The sequence below is a fragment of the Ailuropoda melanoleuca genome, chromosome 4 (genome assembly GCF_002007445.2).
Source record: "Ailuropoda melanoleuca isolate Jingjing chromosome 4, ASM200744v2, whole genome shotgun sequence".
NCBI lineage: Eukaryota > Metazoa > Chordata > Mammalia > Carnivora > Ursidae > Ailuropoda > Ailuropoda melanoleuca.
The window spans coordinates 14,129,551-14,151,856 of NC_048221.1; the positions used below are offsets into that span (position 1 = coordinate 14,129,551).

At 49.2% G+C, this 22,306-nt stretch overlaps 1 protein-coding gene across 4 annotated transcripts in view; it reads left to right on the forward strand.

Annotated features, from left to right (window-relative positions):
• Positions 1-16,407: 16,407 nt before the first annotated feature.
• GATAD2A (GATA zinc finger domain containing 2A) overlaps positions 16,408-22,306 on the forward strand; it is a 97,804-nt gene continuing 91,905 nt past the window's right edge. For all 4 annotated transcript variants that reach the window (XM_034658128.1, XM_034658131.1, XM_034658129.1 and 1 more), the window contains exon 1: positions 16,408-16,503. The gene's annotated coding sequence lies outside the window, so the exon portion shown is untranslated. The remainder of the gene's footprint in view (positions 16,504-22,306) is intronic.

Sequence of the window (22,306 nt, forward strand, 5' to 3'; positions counted from 1 at the left end):
CACATGCCTAGGGTTGTTTGGGTTTTGTTTTGTTTTTTCTTCAATTTTTCTTTTCTTTTTGATGTGAAAGTCACATAAAATTAACCATTTAATGTGTACAATTCAGTGGCACTAAATACATTCACAGTGTTGTACAACCAGCACCTGTCTAGTTCCAGAACATTTTCATCACCTCAAAAGGAAACCCTGTCCCCATTAACTGTCAATCCCATTCCCCTTCTCCCCAGCCCCTGGCAGCCACTACTCTGCTTTCTGGCTCTGGATTTGTTCGGGGCATGTCGTATAAATGGGATCATACATGTGGCCTTTTGTGTCTGGCTTCTTTCACTCGACATGACTTGAAAGTTCATCGACCTAGCATGAATCACAATTTCATTCCTTTTTTTTTTTTTTTTTTAAAGATTTTATTTATTCATTCGACAGAGAGAGACAGCCAGCGAGAGAGGGAACACAAGCAGGGGGAGTGGGAGAGGAAGAAGCAGGCTCATAGCAGAGGAGCCTGATGTGGGGCTCGATCCCATAACGCCGGGATCACGCCCTGAGCCGAAGGCAGACGCTTAACCGCTGTGCCACCCAGGCGCCCCAACACAATTTCATTCCTTAAAGCTGAATAATATTCCACTGTATAGATGGACTGGTTTGTTTATCCATTCAGCCACTGATGGGCGTTTGGGTTGCTTCTTCCTGGTGGCTGTTGTGCGTAGTGCTGCTGTTGTGAATGTGTTCCCACACATTTTTGTTTAAACTGTGTTTTCAATTCCGGTTGTGCCTTGTTTTTGATGCTCAGGGATGGTGCCTGGCTGCCCCCCACACTATGTCAAGGCCCTTGTGTTGCTCTCATCACTGTGCCCGTTAATAACACCAAGGTGCTCTCAGCTGCTCACTCCTAGGGGCATGTCTGAGCTTTCCTTTGAGCCATGGTCCTGAGGCCGAACCACTGGGCACTGGGTGTATCAGTGATTCCACACAGCCTGCCGGGAAGGACCTCCCCCAGCACAGTGATCCCACCAACCCCATGTTGACGCCTGCCCCCCTCTGCGCCACACCCAACCACCCAGCCATGAATGGCTTTACCACTCGGGGCGGACTCTGCCTGTCCTATCGGCTTGGACATCGTTTTTCCCACCTCAAGTTTCACAGCCTTTCCACACGACTCACATCCTGAGCCCACCCAAAAATCCCAGCCACAAATCCACCATGTGACAAGCCACCCACCAGCAGGCATGTGGCCACCAGCTGGGAGTAAATCACGTGTGACTAGTAAGCCAGTCCCGAGATGGCCACTGTTTCACAGGAAGTAGGCTCATTTGGGTGCTGCTGAACAATGCCCTGGTTGAATAAATCCGCAGTTCCCAGAGAATTTCCCACAAATTGCCAGATATTAGTGAACAAAGAGTGGCTGTTGGAGTCAGGTTTTGGGGAACATCTCGGGTAAACCCAAGCAGATTCCTTTCAGGAGGACTGGTCAGGACAGATGGACAGGGTATGGAGAAGCTCTGCGGGGTCTGGGAAGTGGACGGCGAACACAGCCAGGAAGTAGTCACAGGATGGCGGGGGGAGAGGAGGGAAACAGGAGTGGGCCTCGTAGAGGCCAGCGGGTGGCCAGGGCAGCTGGCCCAAGCACTGAGCAGCTAAGGCAGGGCTCGTTAGTTGTGCTACACACACACACACACACACACACACACACACACACACACACCCCAATCCTTAGAATTCCTGCCTGCCTGTCACTCCACCCATTTCTGGCTATCTCAACTGCCCCTCCCCAAGTCACAGCCATATCTCCCACCTGGATGTTGTCCAGCCTCCTCCCTGAATGGTCCTGGAACACTCTGTGCTTGCTCCCACCTCTCCCCCTGCCAGGGCCACTCTCCCCGCGGCTGCTCCACTCAGCAGCCCAGCATCAGCCAGGAATGTCGTGGCCCAAGCCTGGCACATGTTGGCAGGTCCAGGGGACAGCCCAGGAGGAAAAGCACAGACAGTTCTGGCAGACACCACTGTGGACACCTGCCTATGTTGTCCGCAGGTGTCAGCACGCTGGGTCACCATGACTGGGTACCCGCCCCCCGGCCGAAATGCCAACAGGACCCTGTTGTACTACAAGGGAGTGTGAACTTCACACCTCCAGGCCAATGGGTACTGGGGGGCTCTTGGAATTGAAAATGATCACGTGTGTATTGGCTTTCCCCTTTGGCCCAGCAGAGCCCGTTAGATTTACATTTCCCCACAAAGAAAGCTACTCAGGGAGAGGCAGGCAGCCTTGCCTCTGTGGGCCTGTCTGTCCAGCACTTGACATGCCTTCCTGGATTTGAACCACGTTGATGCAACCCCAGTCAGTTCAGAGTTGCCAAGTGGACACAAGAGGCTGAAGGGCTATTGGGGTCAGAGGAGGGTGGGGTGACCCCCTAGGTCAAGGGGCAGAGGTGGGGGGTGAGGGAGCTGGACTCTGAGGGCCACAGGGGCTCCACTTCCTCATCCCCCACCCTCTCCTGGGCAGCTGCTGGTCCCCAGGGAGCCAGGGAGGGGGAGGAGGAGGATGGCTGAAGAATTCAAAAGCTTATTTCACCCCCAGGTCATGCTCACATGGTGAGACTGCAATGCAATTGGTTGGGAAAAGGAAGGAAAGATTCATTTCTATGTGAATTTGATTTCCTTAGTACTTTGATATTTTGGGTACTTTTTTTCAAGGACCTGAAAATAGTTAAAGGAACTATGACAGTAGCGCTTCACGAAAAATACGATACTCCAATGAATTACGGCTGCTACAATAAATGTCATTTTTAAAATAATAGCATTCTTACACTGGATGAGGAGTTTGTGGGGGAGAGATCAGCACCATTTGCCCCATCCCTATCGTAGATATTCTGGAAAGCTCTCTGAAACACAGCTCTCTAGAGATGGGCCACTGTCAGCGTGTGTTTGTTTTGTTTCGAGTGTTGTTTCTTTCTTTTTTTTTTTTCAAAGATTTATTTATTTATTTATTTAACTGAGGCAGCCAGCGAGAGAGGGAACACAAGCAGGGGGAGTGGGAGAGGAAGAAGCAGGCTCCTAGCAGAGGATCCTGATGTGGGGCTCGATCCCAGAACACTGGGATCACACCCTGAGCCGAAGGCAGGTGCTTAATGACTGCACCACCCAGGCGCCCCTCGAGTGTCGTTTCTTTTCTTTTTTTTTTTTTTTTTTAAGATTTTATTTGATTTATTTGACAGAGATAGAGACAGCCAGTGAGAGGGAACACAAGCAGAGGGAGTGGGAGAGGGAGAAGCAGGCTCATAGCGGAAGAGCCTGATGTGGGGCTCAATCCCACAGCGCCGGGATCACGCCCTGAGCCGAAGGCAGACGCTTAACCGCTGTGCCACCCAGGCGCCCCTCGAGTGTCGTTTCTAACCATGATTCCACACTAAGTGGGTCTGTGCAACAGGGAGTCGAGCCTCCACCTGCAGTTAGCCACACTCTGTCCGGAGGGAGCGTGTGGTCCTGAGGGAGTCCTGCTGCTATAGAGGTCTGCACACAAGTGCTCCCCTAAAGGGTTAAGTACAAAGTGCTCAGAAGTATGGCTTTGAACCGGAAGTGTACCTCCTACTCTGTCTTCATCGCGTGTGTCACCAGTTGCTGTGGGCAGCTCGGCCTGCTCCATCCTCGGCCACCAGGGGGCGTGGTGGCTCGGGCAATGTTCCCACCAGGTTGGGCTGACCCGACTGGAACCCAGCGCCTGGCTGGGAAGGATGGGCTGGAAGTTGCCAGTCCCGGGGTGGCCTGGCCTTGTCCTCATTTGCAGGCATGTGGAATAACCTTCACCGCAGAGTCTCTCAGTTCCTCTCCTGTATCATGTGGGATAGGAGATGCTGGTCTCCAGGTGTTAGGGTTATACCATTCCCTCCTTTACTTGCCAAACATTTATTTGGCTCCTACTGGATGCTGAATGTTGGGGACACAGCAGGAGCCATATCAGGCAAAGTCCCTGCCCTCAGGGAGAGGACATTTCACCAGGAGTCTGACAATGGGCCTCAAGTAGGAGTGAGCCATGCCCCACTTGTGAGATGAGAGCAGCACACTGTAGGATGGGAAACCAGAGACTGGTGGGGGACACTGTGACAGGACAGAGGGGAGACCTTCCACAGCCAGCCGGTCAGAGCTGGATGATGTTTCAACTTCTGCTACGTAGACACCAAGACTGTGGGAAGGGGATGGGCCGGCCCTGGTGCCTGGCTACTGAAGAGGATACTGGGTGGGCATTGGCACTGCCAGCCCTCCGGTGGCATTCTGGAGGGCAGTGGCTGCCACACAACACCTTGAATACAGCTGATGCCTGGGTCATGTCCAGGAGGACACTGATGGGTGGGGAAAGTGGCTGAGCCCCCATTTCCAGAAAAGGGATCAAATCCCTGGATCCCCTCAGGTCCTTCTCCCCCCACCACACACAGGCCAATATCCCAGAAACAAATTGGGGGTGAGGGTGGCGCAAACAGGGCTAAATGTGCACAGGGGTGTGGGTCAGACAGTGACGATAACCAAGATGGGGTCACTGACCCCCTGTATAATGTGGACTCCCAACAGCAGGTGACCAGGGGCCAGGGCACTCCTGACATCACCACAAACCAACCGGAGCAGATGCTCTGGAGCCAGGTCCCTGATCTGAGGACTCCTAACACCCTGCCCAGCAGCTACCACACCGTTTCCTGAGCCACCCCCTCCCCAGGAAAAGGGAATTCATCTCTTAAAGAAGTTCTTCCTGCCTCCAGAACGTTCCTCTGTCTTCTGGTGCCAACAGAAGGAAGTCGCAGCTGGGCCACACCCAAATCCTTCATTCACAGGATCTGTTTCTCTCTCAGCATCTAGTTCTCTTCAGACCCAAAAGCTTAAGGAGATTATTTTTCAGGGATTATTTATCCCTCCCTGACTGTGTCCTGAAACGGCCACAGGCCATGCTTGTGGTTGGCCTGGCTATGGGACACCCTCATGCCTTGACTGCAGAGTGCAGGGCTGGTGGGCTTCGCACACAGAGACGACACGGCAGTGTCCACTCAGTCCCTGTGATGGGAAGAGCAGCCCACGGCCCCATCATTTCTCTCTGGGTTCTTCCAACCTTCACACCTTACCTTGGTACTCACAGCCGGTGAGGACAGTGGATGAGTGCTGAAAGTGCTCCCCTCTCTTCTCTTAACTCCCATGAAAAAGGCCAGAACCTAGATCCGTCTGAGAAACAGGATACAACATGATACATGTTTGTGATGCAGGGAACACCAGAGGCATTTCAATCAATGTTACACGGGAATCTGATAAGAATTGGGGCACCCAAAAGAATCACCAGTTCAAGGTCACAGTTTGGGGCCAAAGTGGACTTTTGAAGTTGGTTCATCTCTCTCTCCCAAGCCACACCAGATTCTAACCTTCACATTTGACCAGTTGCTCCAAAGGCACCAAGCTAAGGGGTCGTGTGAAATGGATTACTCAAACCTGGACTGACTCCCAGCGGTGGCCTGGCACCTGCGAGATACTCTGACATTCTCGGATAGATTTATACTAAAGGTCTATCTGTCATTGATCTGAAATTCAAATCTGACTGGGCATCTTCTGTTTTCATTTGCTAGGTCTGGCCACCCTGGAGGCTCAATATTATCCTTGAATAAAGGAACATAGGCCCGCGATCAGATTGCTGGAAGATGGCTGAGTCCAAATAAGGAATTTACCAGTGGGAAACAGAACTCATAGGGCTCCACGGTATGCTCCCTTCTTCCCATCGGAATAAAATCCCACCTCCTCCCAGGCCCAAAATGTCAGCCAGCCTCTCCCGCCTCATCCCTGCTCACCAGTTTGCCAGGTGTTCTGTCCCGTACATGGTGCTGGCACCCACTATTCCCCTCTGCCCAGAATGCTTGTTTCCAGTTGGACTCTGTAAGATTCAGGTCTCTGCTCAAATCCACCTGCTTGCAAGCCCAGGACTCCTGCCCTGGCCAGAGGCCTCTCCAGGCACCGTGTCACACCCTTGATCACTCTTCATCATCATCAGTAATTGAAATTACTTTGTTCATTTCTTTGTCAGTCTGTCCCTTCCCACTCGCCTTGCTCACCACAGCATCCAGACACATGACCGCAGGCCTCTAAGTATCCATGGGTGACAACTCCAATCAGGAACCTGGGCCCTGTCCTGAAACTCCTGCCGCAGCACCATCTCCCCTATGCTGCAAGCTTCTGGCTCTCAGCATGACCTGGAGCAGGAATGAAGGTTGCCAAGACCAGGAAGTTCTTGGGACTTCTATACTAGTAAGAAAGTAAGTTAATCTTTATTTTATTTTTTTAAAGCTTTTATTTATTTATTTGACAGAGAGAGAGAGACAGCCAGAGAGAGAGGGAACACAAGCAGGGGGAGTGGGAGAGGAAGAAGCAGGCTCATAGCGGAGGAGCCTGATGTGGGGCTCGATCCCATAACGCCAGGATCACACCCTGAGCCGAAGGCAGACGCTTAACGACTGAGCCACCCAGGCGCCCCAGTAAGTTAATCTTTAAATCTAAGCAAAAGTGATTCAGCATTTCCTAGCCCAGGACATGTAGAAATAAATACCCTTGCTCCAAGGATCCTAGCAACTTCCCCAGTGCAGGAGCTTCTAGGGCCTTCTATGGTGGACAGCAAGGTGCTTCGTTCTCAGGAACATTCTAGAGACTGAAACCAAACTCCACAGGACAGTTCTGAATCACTCATTGGGGCTGGTGACTTGAATCTGTGGTGAGAAGCGTCGCCCACCAGACCACTTGCTTTTAATTTAAGAGATCGGAGCCCATGGTCTGACTGTACCTCTCTGTGTGCACAAAATCAAAGCGGGCCTCATACATCTGTACACGGAATAGAACCCCTCTGGAGGGACATGCGAAAGCCTGACATCACAGCCTGTGGGCGAAGAGACAGGAGGCCCGAAGTTCAGGCCGAGAAAGAGATGCCTTCTCCCTGGTGTCTTTGCCCACTGCTCTGCCTCAGGGTGTCTGACCCTTATTAGGAGCTCATTAAACATTTGTGGCATAAATTAATATGCAAACAAATATGTGACCTTTTGAAAGATTAGAACGAAAAGAACAAAATGAGATGGAGGTACTAGGGCTCCCCTTTCATTCCAGGCCACCCTTGCAGTGCTCACCTAGCTCACCCGTCCACGGCCAGCCCCGTGCCTGTCTCCAGGGGAGGAAGAGGAGAATCTGTGCTGATCAGGTCTGTTTCTACAGTTTTTATGTCTGGGGGAAAATCCCTTTCTCCCGGCTCTCTTGCCTATGCTGCAGCAACAATCGAGGAGAAAATTCTCATAAAGAACACCAGAGCCCTGGTGATCAGATGTGTCAGAGGCTGAGCAACAGGAAGGACAAGCCTGGCCCAGTCTGGGTGGAAGCCAAAGGCAGGGAGCCCTGGTGGCTGCTTCCCCGCAGACTGGCCCAAAGGCCTTAACATGGAGGACGGAAGCAGCTCAGAAGGGCAGCGACAGGAAACTTCCCTTGCTAAGACACATTGTGACCCTCGGGGCATGGTCCCTGAGGGCTCAGAGCTCCTTGGGGACTGCTGAAATCCACCCAAGACAAGAGCACAAAGCCCAGATCCCCAAGCTGTCTGTTCTCCCCCTAGAGCTTAAATAAGCACGAAAGTGCAGCGAATCTCTGGCCTTGGAGACTCAGTCAGGCTCAGCTCAGAGACCAGCTTGGCCCTCTCCTTGCTACCGAGCTAAGTCACACCCTCTCCGGGCACTCCTCCCTTGGGAAATACAGAAGGTGGACTGGCTGATTTCTTAACTTCCTCTCTGCTCTGACAGTCCCCATGTGGGATTATCTACACGAAGAGGGGACACAGAGAAAGAGAAGAAATGAGGAGGCATTTACGAGAAGATGGGCGACCCAGGCAGTTACTGTTTACACGTAATTGGCCATGTATACACATTAAATGTGAATGTGTATTTATTTATGACGTGTATACTGAGGAATATGGTGCTATCCTCTGAGAATGTATTATCTAATGGAGATAAGAAAGGAGGGGAAAAAAAGAAAGAGAGAGAGAAAGAGAGAGGAGGAAGGGAGGAGAGGAAGGGAAAAAGAAGAGAAGGAAGGAAGGAGAGCCATCTTACCCACTTTCTGTGGTGAATTAATATAGAATGCACAAAAACAAAAGGATTATATGGGGTGCCTGGGAGGCACAGCGGTTGGGCGTCTGCCTTCGGCTCAGGGTGTGATCCCGGCGTTATGGGATCGAGCCCCATATCAGGCTCCTCCGCTACGAGCCTGCTTCTTCCTCTCCCATTCCCCCTGCTTGTGTTCCCTCTCTTGTTGGCTGTCTCTATCTCTGTCGAATAAATAAATAAAATCTTAAAAAAAAAAAGGATTATAAACAGAAAATGTTAGTCATCAACACATTCGTGGCTCCAGCAGGTGGAAAGACTTGACTGGAGTCAGGGATTTTGTTCTCTACTCCTTGCACCTTCCCACCTTTCCATGCTGCAGCCCAGAGAGCTGTGATGTGCCCAGGTCTAATCTGAAGTGGCCGGGAGGACTTTGGGGAGAGTGTGGGCAGCTGTAAAGACTTCAGGATCAGAATTCAGACCGAGGTTCTGGTTTTATTTATTTGTGACCCTGGCTAAATAAAAATGCCTGAGCCTCAATTGTATCCCCTTCAAAATGTGGCACTATCCCTTGACCCCATACAACTACTAAGAGAGCGGAATGCAGTAAGGGATGACAAAAGCTGGCTTGGCCAAGGGCAGCATGCGGAGCCAGCCTTTTTCAAATCATGAACCACGTTCCATCGACTGTAACTTCTCCAGGAGGGAAAGAAAGATGAAAGAAAGAAAGAAAGATAGAAAGAAAGAAAGAAAGAGCCAGACGAAGTCATCAAGGAAGTTTGTAATATACCATGACAACAACCATTATCAATAGGAAAGATTTATCAAAAATCCTCTAGTTGAAAAAATAATTTTGTAAGAGAGAAACTAATCCCAGAATCCCTATTGATATCTTGAGGCATTCTGATGCCCCATGGAATCCAGAGTGGAACATTTTACGCTGATCATGGGGGGGATGTATTCCAAGACACCCAGTGGATTCCTGAAATCACAGATAGTACTGAATGCTGTATATACTATGGCTTTTTCATATATATATGTATATATATGTATATATATATATACTTATGATAAAGTTTAATTTATGAATTAGAAAAGCATGACAATAACTGATCATACAATAGAGTAATTATAACAATATAATAAAAGTTAAGTGTAGTCAGTGTCTCTTTCACATTCTCTCAAAATATCTTATTGTATTGTACTTACCGTTCTTCTTGTGATGATGTGAGGATGATAAAATTCATACGTGATGAGATGAAGTGTGGTGAATGACGTAGTCGTTGTGACATAGCACTGGGCTACTCTCGACCTTCTGACAATGACTCAGAAGGAGGATCATCTGAATCCAGACCGTCATTTGTCCTCAGGTAACTGAAACCATGGAAAGCAAAATCTCAGGTGATGGGGTTATGACACATTCCATGAAGAAACCGGAGTGAAGGAGGGCCAAACAGAAGGAAGACTTTGAATGCCAAGCCAAGAGTCAATGTCTGATGATGGAAGGCTTAAAATTGTTTTTTTCTTCTTAATTACAAGAGCAATCCACTACAACTTCCTTAAAAATGGAAGTTTTTTGAGTAGGGGTGTGACATGGTTGTTTTTTTTTAAGATTCCCAGCAAGAGAGGGAACACAGCAGGGGAGTGGGAGAGGAAGAAGCAGGCTCCCAGCAGAGGAGCCCAATGTGGGACTCGATCCAGATCCCGGAACACCGGGATCACGCCCTGAGCCCAAGGCAGACGCTTAACGACTGCGCTACCGAGGCGCCCTGTGATTTACAAGAAATCAGTCTAACAATTTGTGCGTAATTGATTACGAGAGAGTCACTAAGAGCATTTCCGGAATGGGTGGTAGTGACAGAAATCAAAAGAACAGACGAAAAAGCAAGGGGACAAATCATAATGTTGAGCAACTAACTTTGAGTTTGATGAGTGATGTTAAAGAAATCTCCAAAGATTTAAGAGTTTTCAACCTGGAACACCCAGGAAAGTGATGTTAATGCAGAAGAAAAGAGTGATGAAGGGAGGCTGATTGAAAGGATGGGGTTCCCTCTCCCTTTTTGTGCCATTGTGCTGTGTGCATTTGACTCTGTGCACCCATCTCATGTTTTCTTACACAACTTTTAGGATCAAGGGCTTCCTGATTGAGAAACAAAAGTAGAATCATCCCATTCCCCACGGATTCCGATGAAAACTGGCAATAAAATCAGGTATATGGGGCACCTGGGTGGCTCAGTCGGTTAAGCATCTGCCTTCGGCTCAGGTTATGATCCCAGTGTCCTGGGATCGAGTCCCGCATTGGGCTCCCTGTTCAGTGGGGAGCCTGCCGTTCCTCCTGCTTGTTCCCTTGCTCGCTCTTTCTCTTTGACAAATAAATAAAATATTTTTTAAACAAGGTTTAAAAAATCAGGTATAACTCCAAGAGGAGACTTTGGAGAAGAACCAAACTGAACCTATAAGGAATCACTTATGAGATGGCACACATATTTATACTGTATGAAGGTCACCAACATCTTACCATGTCATGTTGAAAAGGTCACCACTCTCTCTGTGCTGTTGGATGTGTTTTATTAGGAAAATAATTTTTTTTCTCTTTGTTTCTCTGCTTCTGCACTAGTAGGTTGGTTCAGTAATAAATTTATGAGAACTGTTTGAAAAAAAAAAGAATGGAGAATGGGTCAAAGAGAAAGACATCAAATTTTGACTGAAACACATTTAGCTGCTGGGTTTCAGTCTGATACCATCTAGAGGGGAAGGAGATCCCAGAGAGGAACTCAGGCAGACTGGAAATACAAATCTGGGAGTTCCTAAGAGTTCCAGTCGTTGAAGGGATTCATTCTCTGAAGAACCATGGAAGGCACAGAGTAGTAGCAAGAGATGACCAGCCTGGCAGAATTTCCAGGTAGATGTTGGACAAAGACTGAACAGGAGACCAGAAGAGGCAAATTCCCCAGAAGCCATGAAAGACATTTCAAAGAGTAAGGAGTGTCCTCCAGATGTTGGAGGTTGGAGAAAATGCAGACCAAGAAGAGTTCCTGGAAGGGGAATCACTCAGTTCTCAGTAATTTGAGAGAAGGATTTTAGTGGCAGGGTTAGACACCAGCCTGACAGGGAGGTAGGAATGGCAAGGGAAGGAAAGCAGTGGGTCAGGTCCACAGGTGTGACATGCATGTCACTTGGGGGCAGAGAGGCAGTCACTTTAGTCCTAGGGCATAGGGCTCTTGTCTCAAGGCAGAGAGAGGTTGGGGGAAGGGTCTGAAATGCAGTGGAATGAAAGCCCTCACCTGGGTTTTAGACTCAGATGTAAGTGCTTGCCTGGGATGCTAAAGGCCTTCAGATCCCACAGAAGCTCAAGGGGGAATTCTCCACTGGTGGCAGTAAGGCAACTCTTTCCTGTCTAGCACTGCAGTTGGCTCCTCCCTCTGCAGACAAAGTGGCCACACGTGTCAAAGATCAACTCCCTCCTGTTCAGAAATGCTTTCCATCCTGGTTGGGAAAGTCACCCTTTTGACTTAGTAGTCTTCTAGGCTGTAGGCATGCAGGTGTAGATAATACTTTTTGCTTCAGCAAAGGGTTATCACTAATCCCATTTAATTATGTCAATAAGAACCAGGTAAGATTTGTTACTACAGTCCAGGTTTTTTACCTAGAGACTAAAAAAACCTGGCAGAAAGGGCTCCTGGGCTCCATCTGGACTCAATTCCAGATTTTCTAGCCATCCAACACCAATGAAACTACACTCTGCTCCCCACCCCTGGGTACTTCAGGTGCTACCTGACTTTCTCTTGGGGGAGCAGGAGGACGACTTAGGCCAACCTCTTGATCTGGTCGTGTCTATTTCTCTCTGAGAACAGACACTGACTTTTTACTATCTTTTCCCTGGAAGAACCAAGTCTAATTCCAATGACCTGCTGAAGGATGCAGGTTTCAGCAGATTAGCAATTCACATATATGAACCTCAAAGTGCTTGGCAAACCCAAATGAATTTTGCTGTCCAACAATCTTAGGAGGCAATGATGCAAAGAGCACTTTGCTCTGGTCACCTGAACTGCCAAGTGACACTGGAGGACTTTAGCTTTTGTGCTTAGTCCCCTTCCCACTGGTATTAATCAGCTGTCATTCTTCAGTGTTAGTGGGTGCTCTTCCTTGTCCAAAACCTTTTTTTTTTAAAGATTTTATTTATTTATTCGACAGAGATAGAGACAGCCAGCGAGAGAGGGAACACAAGCAGGGGGAGTGGGAGAGGAAGAAGCAGGCTCATAGCGGAGGAGCCTGATGTGGGGCTCGATCCCATAACGCCGGGATCACGCCCTGAGCCAAAGGCAGACGCTTAACCTCTGTGCCACCAGGCGCCCCCCTTGTCCAAGACCTTAACACCAAGAAGGGGTCTCTGCAGGCTGGCACCCACCAGGCCCTCATTTTTCTAACTACCACTGAGGCCTTGCCTTCCTTGCTGCCTGTGCAGTCACCTGGCTCAGCTCCCGTTTCCCTATTTGGATGTGAATGTCACTTAGCCTGTTTGCCCACATGATTTCCCAGACCCAGGAAGGGACACGCCTTGATGCAGAGAGATGCAATCGCTACTACCACTGTGGAAAGGAAAGCCATCCTTGGTATGGGTCACATGCCCTTCTTTTCATTTTTTATGTCAGAAGCTGTGTTTGTGTCATCCATTTTGGTGGGATATTTCACTCCCTCTGATGAATGCCCATTTGCCTCAGACTCTTCCAAGATACAATTTCCCAGCCAAATGGGGCTCTTGTTTATGTTTAGGATTCCAGACTTCTCGGACATCCCTTAATCCAACATCTCTGCCTCTAGGCAATGCCTTTTTCCAGAGAATAAAGAAATTCTGTACATTCTTAAAATAAAAAGGTGAAACATAATTATAGGTCCCGGCATTTCTAGGGATCAGTCTGGAAATTACACAAGACAGCCCTGGAATAACCTCACTTCATTTGCAATCTCCCTTTGACAAAGTTAATTTCAGTGGCCTTGACCCTGGTTATGGTCCCCCACTTGCCCTTTGCTCTTGGAGTTAGGGGACTCTAGCAGACCTGTATCCAGAACCTTCCCATGGCTTGCCTAAGAGAGAGATAAGGCTCAGGAAATTTTTGATTCTTAACGTGTCTCGACTTGGCATAAGGGCTTGCTCAAGGGGATAGGTCTCTCTTCTTCTCCCCTTTCCTGCACATAGGTCCAAAGTGAGATTAAGGCGATGCAAGCTTAGGATCCAGCCATAGAGTAGCAGTGGGTTGTGAACAAGTCACAGTTGCCCTGTAGGCCTCTTCATTTCTCATGTATAAAATTAAGCATTGGACAATGAGATGCTCTTTGATCCCAGTTCAATTCAGTCACTATAAAAGCACTGAGAGATTACTTAAACGAATAAGGCTGGATCCCTGCTCTTGGAAAGCATCCTGCTTAGTGACTGGAATGAAAGGAAAAGCTCCTGAGTCCTACTGTGCACCAAACACGGTGCACTCTCCTCAGAGCAACCTTTGAGACTGGTGTTCTCATTGATATGGCTGAGGAAAGTAACTGGCCTAGCTCCTGTGGGTTCAACTGCAGCTCTGCTAGCCACCAAACTGAGTGGTTATTGTCCACCCAGACTGGCTCAGACACTTGCAGAATGTGGTAAGTGTTACAACTGAGGTGCAAACAAGGGGCTCTGGGAACACATCTTCATGTTTCCAGTGGCTTCCTTCCCTAGCCAACGACTCTGTCAACCTTGTCGCTTGAGTCCAGGCTGAGCTCAGTTAGGGAACCAGGCCCCATAGGGCTGCCTGCCAACTTCCCATTCCTGTGACTCTCAGAAATTATCCTTTACTTTTCTTCCAGGAATGTCAGCCCACTTATAACAATAACAATAATCCTTTCCACCACCACTTCATGGTTTACAAAACAGTTTCACATCATTATCTCATTTAATCACATTCCTACAATATCTTCTTGGTATCTCTTTAGTATAACATTCTGCCTTGCCTGACAGGCCTGTTTTCCTTTATTGCATTATCTTGGCTCACAAGTTCCATCCTATAATTCAGGTATCTCAGTACCTTGCACATTTCTGTGCACAAAGTGGGGGAGATAAAAGTTGGCCATATTGAATCCTCACAGTGTTGTGGGTCTTTCTCATGGCTGCTTTCTTCACCTCTTTTATTCAATAGTTGTTTGGTTGTCTACTAAGGGCAAAGCTGGGTTCATTCTTTCTTTCTCTCTCCCTTTCTTCCTTTCTTTCTCTCTTAGTAATCTCCACACCCAATGTGGGGCTCAAACTCAAGATCCTGAGATCAAGAGTTGCGTGCTTTTCTGACTGAACCAGACAGGTAGGTGTCCCAAAGCTAGGTTCTTCAAAAGATTTTATTTTTAAGTAACCTCTATACCCGATGTGGGGCTTGAACTTACAACCCTGAGATCAAGAGTCCCATGTGTACCAACTGAGCCAGCGAGGCTCCCCAACGCTGGGTTCTTTGAGGGGGAAATCAGGCAAGGAGTTCAGATCAACAGGGGGAAGACAGAGGCAAAGGCCTCTGACACCTGGTGGGCCATGGTACATCCTAGAGCAAAGGTGCAAATACTGTGAAGTATGAAGGACTGATGAATTTTGTCTGGGGGGTGGGTGGGAAGCAGGAATGCTTCTAGGAAGGGTCCCACCCAGCAGAGAAGGAAACTGGGGCTGAAGAGCTTGAGGGGGGACAGAATCAGGAATGGCCACAGATTTGATTGACCCTTGGGAAAGAAAAGAGAGCTGCACAGAAAAACATTCTCAAAAAAAGAGGAAAAAGGGCTAAATGGGTAGCTTTTCCAAAAAGGAAGTATTTAACTCCCCAAAATTTTCTGGGAAAGAGTCAAATGGCCAGAGTTCCTAGGAAAAGGGGAACCATTACTGCAACACAGACCCTGCTCAGAAAGAGTTCAGGGAGCACAACTGCCTAACATTTCTTTAGTAAAAGGGATGAGGGGGCATCAATCTCCTGCGATTCCTCTCTGGAGAAAAGAGAGGTGCTTGAAGTCCCAAGTTTCTCCTCTGGTTGGGGGAGGGACATACAAGGTGGGAATTTCTCGAGTTTTCTTTAGATACAAAGGCCACGGCCCATAGCCCCCACTGCCCCTCAGCCAAGGGAGGGAGAGGGTCAGTGGCCCCTAATAGTGCTCAGAAAAGAGCCAGGGTATGCTCCCCAAACACTCTCCAGGAAATGCAGTGGGACCTGAGTTCCTCAAATTCTCCTTAGTAAAGGGGGAAAGGGCCCGAACCTCTACAAATTTTCTTAGAAAACAGAGCTAGAGTCGTGAATCTACAAGATCATCCTCATCCTGGCAATTCTCGGAAAAGCCAAGAATTGCCAAAACTTTCCTCAGAAGAGGGCCAGAGCAAGAACCTCCAAGCTTCTCTTTAGGAGAGGGGCCAGGGGCGAGATTCCTGGATTCTCCTCAGAATGGGGGCTAGGAAATGAATTCCAAAGATTCTCCTCAGAACGGGGGCCAGGGACAAGAATCCCCAAGATTCTTCTCAGAAGAGGTCGAACCCACAACTCTTGTCAGAAAAGAGCGCAGGGGCAATGAATTCCCTCGGGAACAAGGCCGAGCTGAGGTCGGCCCAGTCTCCTCAGAGCGCGCCTCACGCGGCCCCGCCCACCGCCCGGCGAAACCGCCCCACGCCCGCCCTGCCCAGGCCCTCTCCGGTGCATTGTGGGTGGTGCGCCCCTGCTGAGCACTGCAGGGAACCCCCTGCCCAGCCAGTTGTCGGCCGCCCGGCGGCCCAGCCGAAACGCCCTCCGGGGTCCGAGCGAGCCGGCCAAGAATTGACGTGTCTCCAAGTCCCCGCCCCTGTGGCGTTCCCGCCCCGAAGCCGGAGCCCCGCCCCCGAAGGGCCCTGACTGGCCCTGAGGTCCGCTCCACTCTTCCATTGGCAGACCGCTTGTCAGTCACCCCGTCCCACCTCCTCGGGCCCGCCCAGACCGCCGGCGCGATCCCGAGGGCCAGCCGGCTCGCGCTCTCATTGGCTGTGGGGCACTGTCCGTCGTGAGGCTGGCCACGCCCTCCGTGGGGCGCGGATCCCCGGAGCCTCAGCCGGACCTCATTGGCCTGCGGCGCCGCCACTCGATGAGATGCGGCTCAACCCGGAAGTGTGCGAGGCGAAATCTGCCTAGCAACCGGGGAAGCCGGGCTGCGAAGCGGGCAATTTCAGTGTGAGAAGGAGCGGCGAGACCGAGCTGTGGCTCCGAGCACCGCGCGGCGGCTCCTCCCGCCCGGGGTCAGCGCCCCGGCGCGCGCACGCGCACCCCCGCCACCCGAGCGCGCTCCGCGCCGGCCNGCCGCCGCCGCGGGACCCGAGCTGATCGGACCGGACCCCGCCTCCCGAGGCCACCCGGGGCCCCGCAGCCGCCCGCAGAGGCGCCAAGCAACTTCGGTGAGTGAGGGGCCGGCGCCGCTGGTGGCGGGTCTCCGGCTTCCGGTGCCCCGGGCTTCTCTGGGGCTTCCGCTTCTCTGAGGGGACCGCCTTCGGTGCGTGGACCCCCTTGTCTGAGGGGACCCCCCACCTCTCTGAGGGGAGACCCCCTTCTCTGAGGGACCCCCACTTTTCTGGGGGACCCCACCTCTCTGAGATACTCCATTCCTCTGAGGAACCTCCACTTTTCTGAGGGGCGCCCCCCTTCTCTGATGGACGCTCCACTTTTCTGAGGGACCCCCTGCCTCTGCGAGGGAGCCCTCCCTCCCCCGGCTCTTTGAGGGGGACCGCCTGCTTCACGGAGGGCCCCGCGCCCCTTCTCTGAGGGCCCCGCCTCCCCTCCTAACTTCTTTAAGGGGACCCCTGCTTTTCTGAAGTGGTGCTCGGTCTCTGAGGGACGCCCCCCCGACACATTCGGGGCCCTTGCTTCTCTCAGGAGACATCCTGCTTCTGGGGGACCTCCTCACTTCTCTGGGGGGCCTCACCCTCTCTGAGGACACCTCCCAGCCTTTCCACGGACCCCCATGTTCTCCGAGGAGAGCCCCGCTTCTCTGAGCTGTCGTCCCTCTTATCTGCCGTGTTCCCTTTTTGCCCTTGCTTTTCTATCGCGTCCCCACTTTGCACAGGGCCTCTTTCCCCCTACCTTTCTGAGATGCTCTCCCCGCTGTCTGTCCCCACTCCCTGGGTGACCTCCTCCTTGTCCCAAGCGTCCCCCAACTAATCTGAGGTGTTGCTGCTTCTGTCAGAATCCCTCCTGGGTGTGTTCACTTTTCTGAACTATCCCCACTCTTGATGGGACCCCCTACTTCTTGATGAGTGCTTTTTCTTTTCTGAGGGGTCCCCCACTACCCCGAAATGCCCATTCATCTGACTGGATCCTTAGTTCTTGGAGGAAAAGTTCCCCACTTTTCCAAAATATTTTCTTTTGGGTTCTCCGCTAATCTATGGAAGCCACAATTTTCTGAGGGGTCTCTGGCTCCTCCAGAGGTTCTCCCACTAATATGGGATGTCCCTCTCCTAGGAGATCCTCATGTCTCTGAAGTGTGCCTCCACTTTTCCAAGATATCCTCTGCTGGTGGGAAACACTGTGGATTTCTTCACTTCTCTGAGGGGTGCCCCCGCATTCCGAGGCATTCCCCTCTCACTGGCCTGAGGACATTTCCCCCTTTCCTGAGGTTTCCCGCCTGATTATCTAAGGGAGAAACTCTTCCTTAATTTTCCTTGATCCCCTAACTTCAAGGTTCCCCTGTTTCTGTTTGGGGCACCCTCTTCCTCCTTTCTGGAAGAAGAGACCAGAAATGTGCTCCCTCTTCAGTCTTCTTTCTTGCCAGACTGGAGGAGAGTTCTTTGAACTCTTACCTCGGCTTCCAGGGACCTGGAGAATTTTGTGGCTGGAAAGGAATTTGGGAGACAGTCAAAAAGTACTGTTTTCTCTCATCCTTCTGAGATCTGCTAGATTTGAGGGGGAACAGGAGCTGTTGCCAGATGACCACCTTAGTTATTCCATTTATGAGCCATGGGCCACCACAGCGTTGTCAGGCCATTGTGGAGGCAGGAGGGACAGGGCGGGAGCATTGTCCTCCCATTATCCTCCATTATCACACCGTCAGTCCATGGGACCGACCCACTTCCTGTCCCATCCCTCAGTCCTCCTTCTGCATAGTGTAACACACCACCCTCTCACCACCCCCCCAAAAAGGAGAAGCAAAAACACTCCTTCAGGTCTTCCTGCTGTGTTTTCTCTGATTCACCCCTTGATCTCTAGAGGATCCCTGGTTTGTGGGCCACTCTGGTTTGAATGGCAGGGCAAGAAGCAGGAAATGGGTCACCTTAGATCCAGGAAGGGTGGAAGGGAGGCAAAAGGACAGGGAATTTGACAGTATTTCTCTAAATTTTAGGTAACTTCAGCCTGGCCCAAAGGAAGTTTTTACATGGCTTTACAAATCTCATGTGTACTTTTTTTAATGGCCCATCCTGGATTCCAAATTCACTCCAGTAGCTAATTTTATCTGCTTTGCCAAACGCAGAGCTCTCTGGAGCCCAAGTAGATGAATGCTGGCATTGAGAGATGGTCCAAAGGACAGGAATGAACTCAGTTTGAAACCTGAGTAACTTGTAACCACTTCGTGTCCATTACAGGTCTCCGGCTAAAAACTTGGGGAGAATGTTTTTGAAGTGGAGCTCTGAAATGTAGGCTGAACTGTTTGGTTTAGCATTTCAACAAGTTCTTCTCTCTGACTCTGCTAGAACTGGAGTTCACTTTACAGTGTGACTTAAGGCTGTCTCTCTCCTGTTCGTTTCCAAGTGGGTCTTGCTTAATTTGAGTCCTTTGTGAAGATTCCTGCCGAGGCTATAATTTGAGTTCTAAATCTGTCGGTGGACCATGTGGACACAAGTTTCAACTCGAGCTATTTTCTTCTGCGGGGAAGCGCTTGGAGAATTTCCTGGGCCCTCTGCTCCTGGGGTAGTCAAGTCCAGGCAGGAAGATGCCGCAGACCTGGATGTTCTCCTACTGCCTCTTCCTGGTCAGTTGTAGGCACTGCCCTGAGGGGAAGGGGAAGGATGGTGCTGAGCTTGGAGCTTATGGTTTCCTGAGACAGGGCAGAGGAGTGCCGGCACACATTTACTATTTTGAATGAAACCCATAGGACCAGCAGGATGGGGTGTTGGGAAGGGAAGGGGGGCTTTGAAGTCAGAGGACCTGATTCAGGTTTTGGTCTGTCCTTCCTAGTTGTGTGGTTTTGCACAAGTTATAATGCAAAATCAGCACTTATTTTACTAAATATTTGAGGGGTCACATATCTATGTGTGTGAAGGTGTCGACACGTGGGAAGTGCTTCCTAGACAATGAATGAATCTGAGGTAATGAAGGGGAGACAGCCAGCTTAACACCTAGCACATGGTTGGTGTACAATAAAGGTTGACTGTTATGCTCAGGAGATTAAGGTTCTGGTCTGGACTCCCAGACCAGGAAGCACTTGACATTCTGCTAAATATGCTAAATATGCCCATAGAGAAAGAAATGTGCTATGTCTCTTGCAAAACCCATTACCACCCTGGGTCTTGTAGCATTTTTCTGTGTTCAGATAGCAGAAGTGAGATGGATTTGCTGTGTAGCAGGCATTTGTGTTGCTTTGGCCTTGCCTTCTGCCTCTGTAAAATGGGGTAATTTATGAGTTGAGGGCAAGTAGGGAGATGTATTACTATAATTAGACTGTAGGCAAAATAGAAGATTATAATGAACTTCAAGAGTTGTGGGAAGAAAAAAGCAGGTGAACTATAAATCTAAAGGATCATATCCATATTTTGGGACTGTTTGAGTGATATACAGCAGTTACTTGGTGAGTTTCTCATCTTACACATTAGAACCTTGAAAGCCGAATGTTCTTTTAGAGTAATGGATCAGATTTGGGGACAAAAGACTGGGAAAGTGATGTACAAAGGCATTTGATGTCCCATAATAATAGTGCATTGAGAGGGCCAGTGTGTGGCTTAGTGCCCTTGAGGAAAGCACAGTTCGCCTTTAGCTCCCAGGATCTAGAGAGCTGTAGAAGATGCTAACTCAGCCTCTAGGGGTGGGGGTGGAGGTAGGGGCTAGGGTGGGCAGGACACTTTTTTTTTTTGAGAGGATTCTTTTTTAGCCATTAGTGAAAGCCCTAAAATCATGGCCAGTGAGTTGGGCCTAGCCTTTTTCACTTACTAGTGTGGTGACAGATGGCACTTGCCTCTAATATATAAAACCCAGGGGGAAATAATGGTTGAAAATCTGAGCTAGGCCTTCACTGGGCTACTCCCAGGTTTGAAGGATTCCCCCCCACCTTTGAAATTGTACCCTCTCCCTCCCCCTTTCCCTCCTTCCTTCCCTCTGCTTGCCTACCTGTCTCTGTGTCTCTGTCGCGCTCTCGCTCTTGCTCTTGCTCTCGACTTTGCTATTGAGGCAAAGACTCTCCCAATCTTAAATTTCTCTTAATTCTTTTAAAGACAGTTATTCCATTAAAGAAAAAGGAACAAAGTTTTATTATTTTTAAAATATAAAAAAATAAGGTAAATAACTTTAAAGGGATCGTTATCCCTTTTGAAATTACGCTGCGTCTTTTATGCGCCACAGACTTCACTTTGGTGGATGGTGGCGCCACCACTAAGTCTCCTTTATCTAACAGGAAGTTTTTTAAACTTTTTTTTTTAATTGAAAGATCCTTACAGCAATAAAAACCCTTGGATAGTTAGAAATGATATTGATCCAGGTACATTTATTAGATGTAATGTAACATGGTTATCCATCGGTGGGGAGCTCTAAAAGGCATGTGGGTCCCAGCACTGCCCAGCTTCTAACTCTGGACGATAAACTGTTGATTTATATAACTGAAATAGCTAGGGAAGTCAGGGTTTCCTTCCTGTTGGAGACAGCACTGGGGGCATTAAATCCCTGTGGATCTTGATGATAAGAAAGAAGCTGACCTCTTTTGGAATTGGGAAATAACTACTTATGAACTCGTTCCATCCAAATAAATGGAAGGTGTTATTTTTAATATCTAGTATTAATTTTGGCTTTATCCTCTCTGCAGCCTGGCTGCCTTTGTTTACAGTGGTGTGTTGTCTGAATAAGAATGTATCCCTTCAAACTGGTCTATAAGGGACAGTTTGAGCACTCAGCTAAACTAGGTTTTCCTGTGTGGCCATAAGGTAGGGCATTTTTTTTTTTCTTTTTTTACTTTAACTTAAATTGGATTGAAAAACAGTGTTAAATATTCTGGCTCATGTAACTTCCTATACCAGCAAATAATCCAGCAATAAATGTTTACATGCCTACAATGCACCAGGTGCACCGTGCTGGGTGCTGCAGGCCTAGCAGTGAGCAGGACAGATGAAGTCAGCTTTCAAGGAGCTTACATCCCAGTCAGACAAGAAAACAAATGATGGAATGAAAGACTATGGCTTCTTTGGGAATATCCCCAGATGTTGGGAACTTGGGGAGGAGATTCTTGGAGGTTTAGAAGTGAAACCTTGCTATCCCTCTGATTTCCTCACTGGGCTTCTTCCTTCTGTTTCCTCCCTCTAAAAGGAGGTAGAAATTTTGACATTTTCCAGGTTGATTGTTGGCTTTTGGCACTATTTGATCAAGGATGATTGTGACTGTATTCTTGGAGAAGCAAGAGAGAATCTGGGATGGTCACTGCCAGGAGCATTTGCTTTTATTGAAGTCAGTGGCAGTGTGTTTTTGGAATCCTGTGGCATTTCTTCACGGCAGTGCATATTACACAAAGAGATAAACGGCTCTAAAAGCCCTTTCCACCTCGTTTGAAATCTTAAAAACAAATTCAGACAAGTGGAGTTCTTGGCTGTTGTTTATGACATAGGAAAGAAAAGTGAGATTTCAGATAGATAGATTGCTTTGTTGTGTATTGTAGGTTCTTGGTGCACAGTTCCCTCTGCCCTAGGGTTCCCTTTTATATTGGGACTGGGAAAGCACTATTTTGACTTTCCTATGTTGTGGTCAGATTTGATGTTAGTCCACAGAGGTCAATTATGTGACAGGTGCTTTTCTTCTTAAGGGTATTTGTGAGGGGTGGAGCCAGAGAGCAGGGGTGGGTATTCATTCAGGACACAGGCTTCAAGGGAGAGAGGGAGATTATAGGGAGAGTTTCTAGTAGTCTGTCTTTTCCTTTCCTTCAACCAGATTACTGACTCTGAGGTGAAGAGGCAGGCTCTGGCCGGAAGTGGGCGTGGACAAGTAATGCAACTGTGCACATGATCAGGCTCCCAC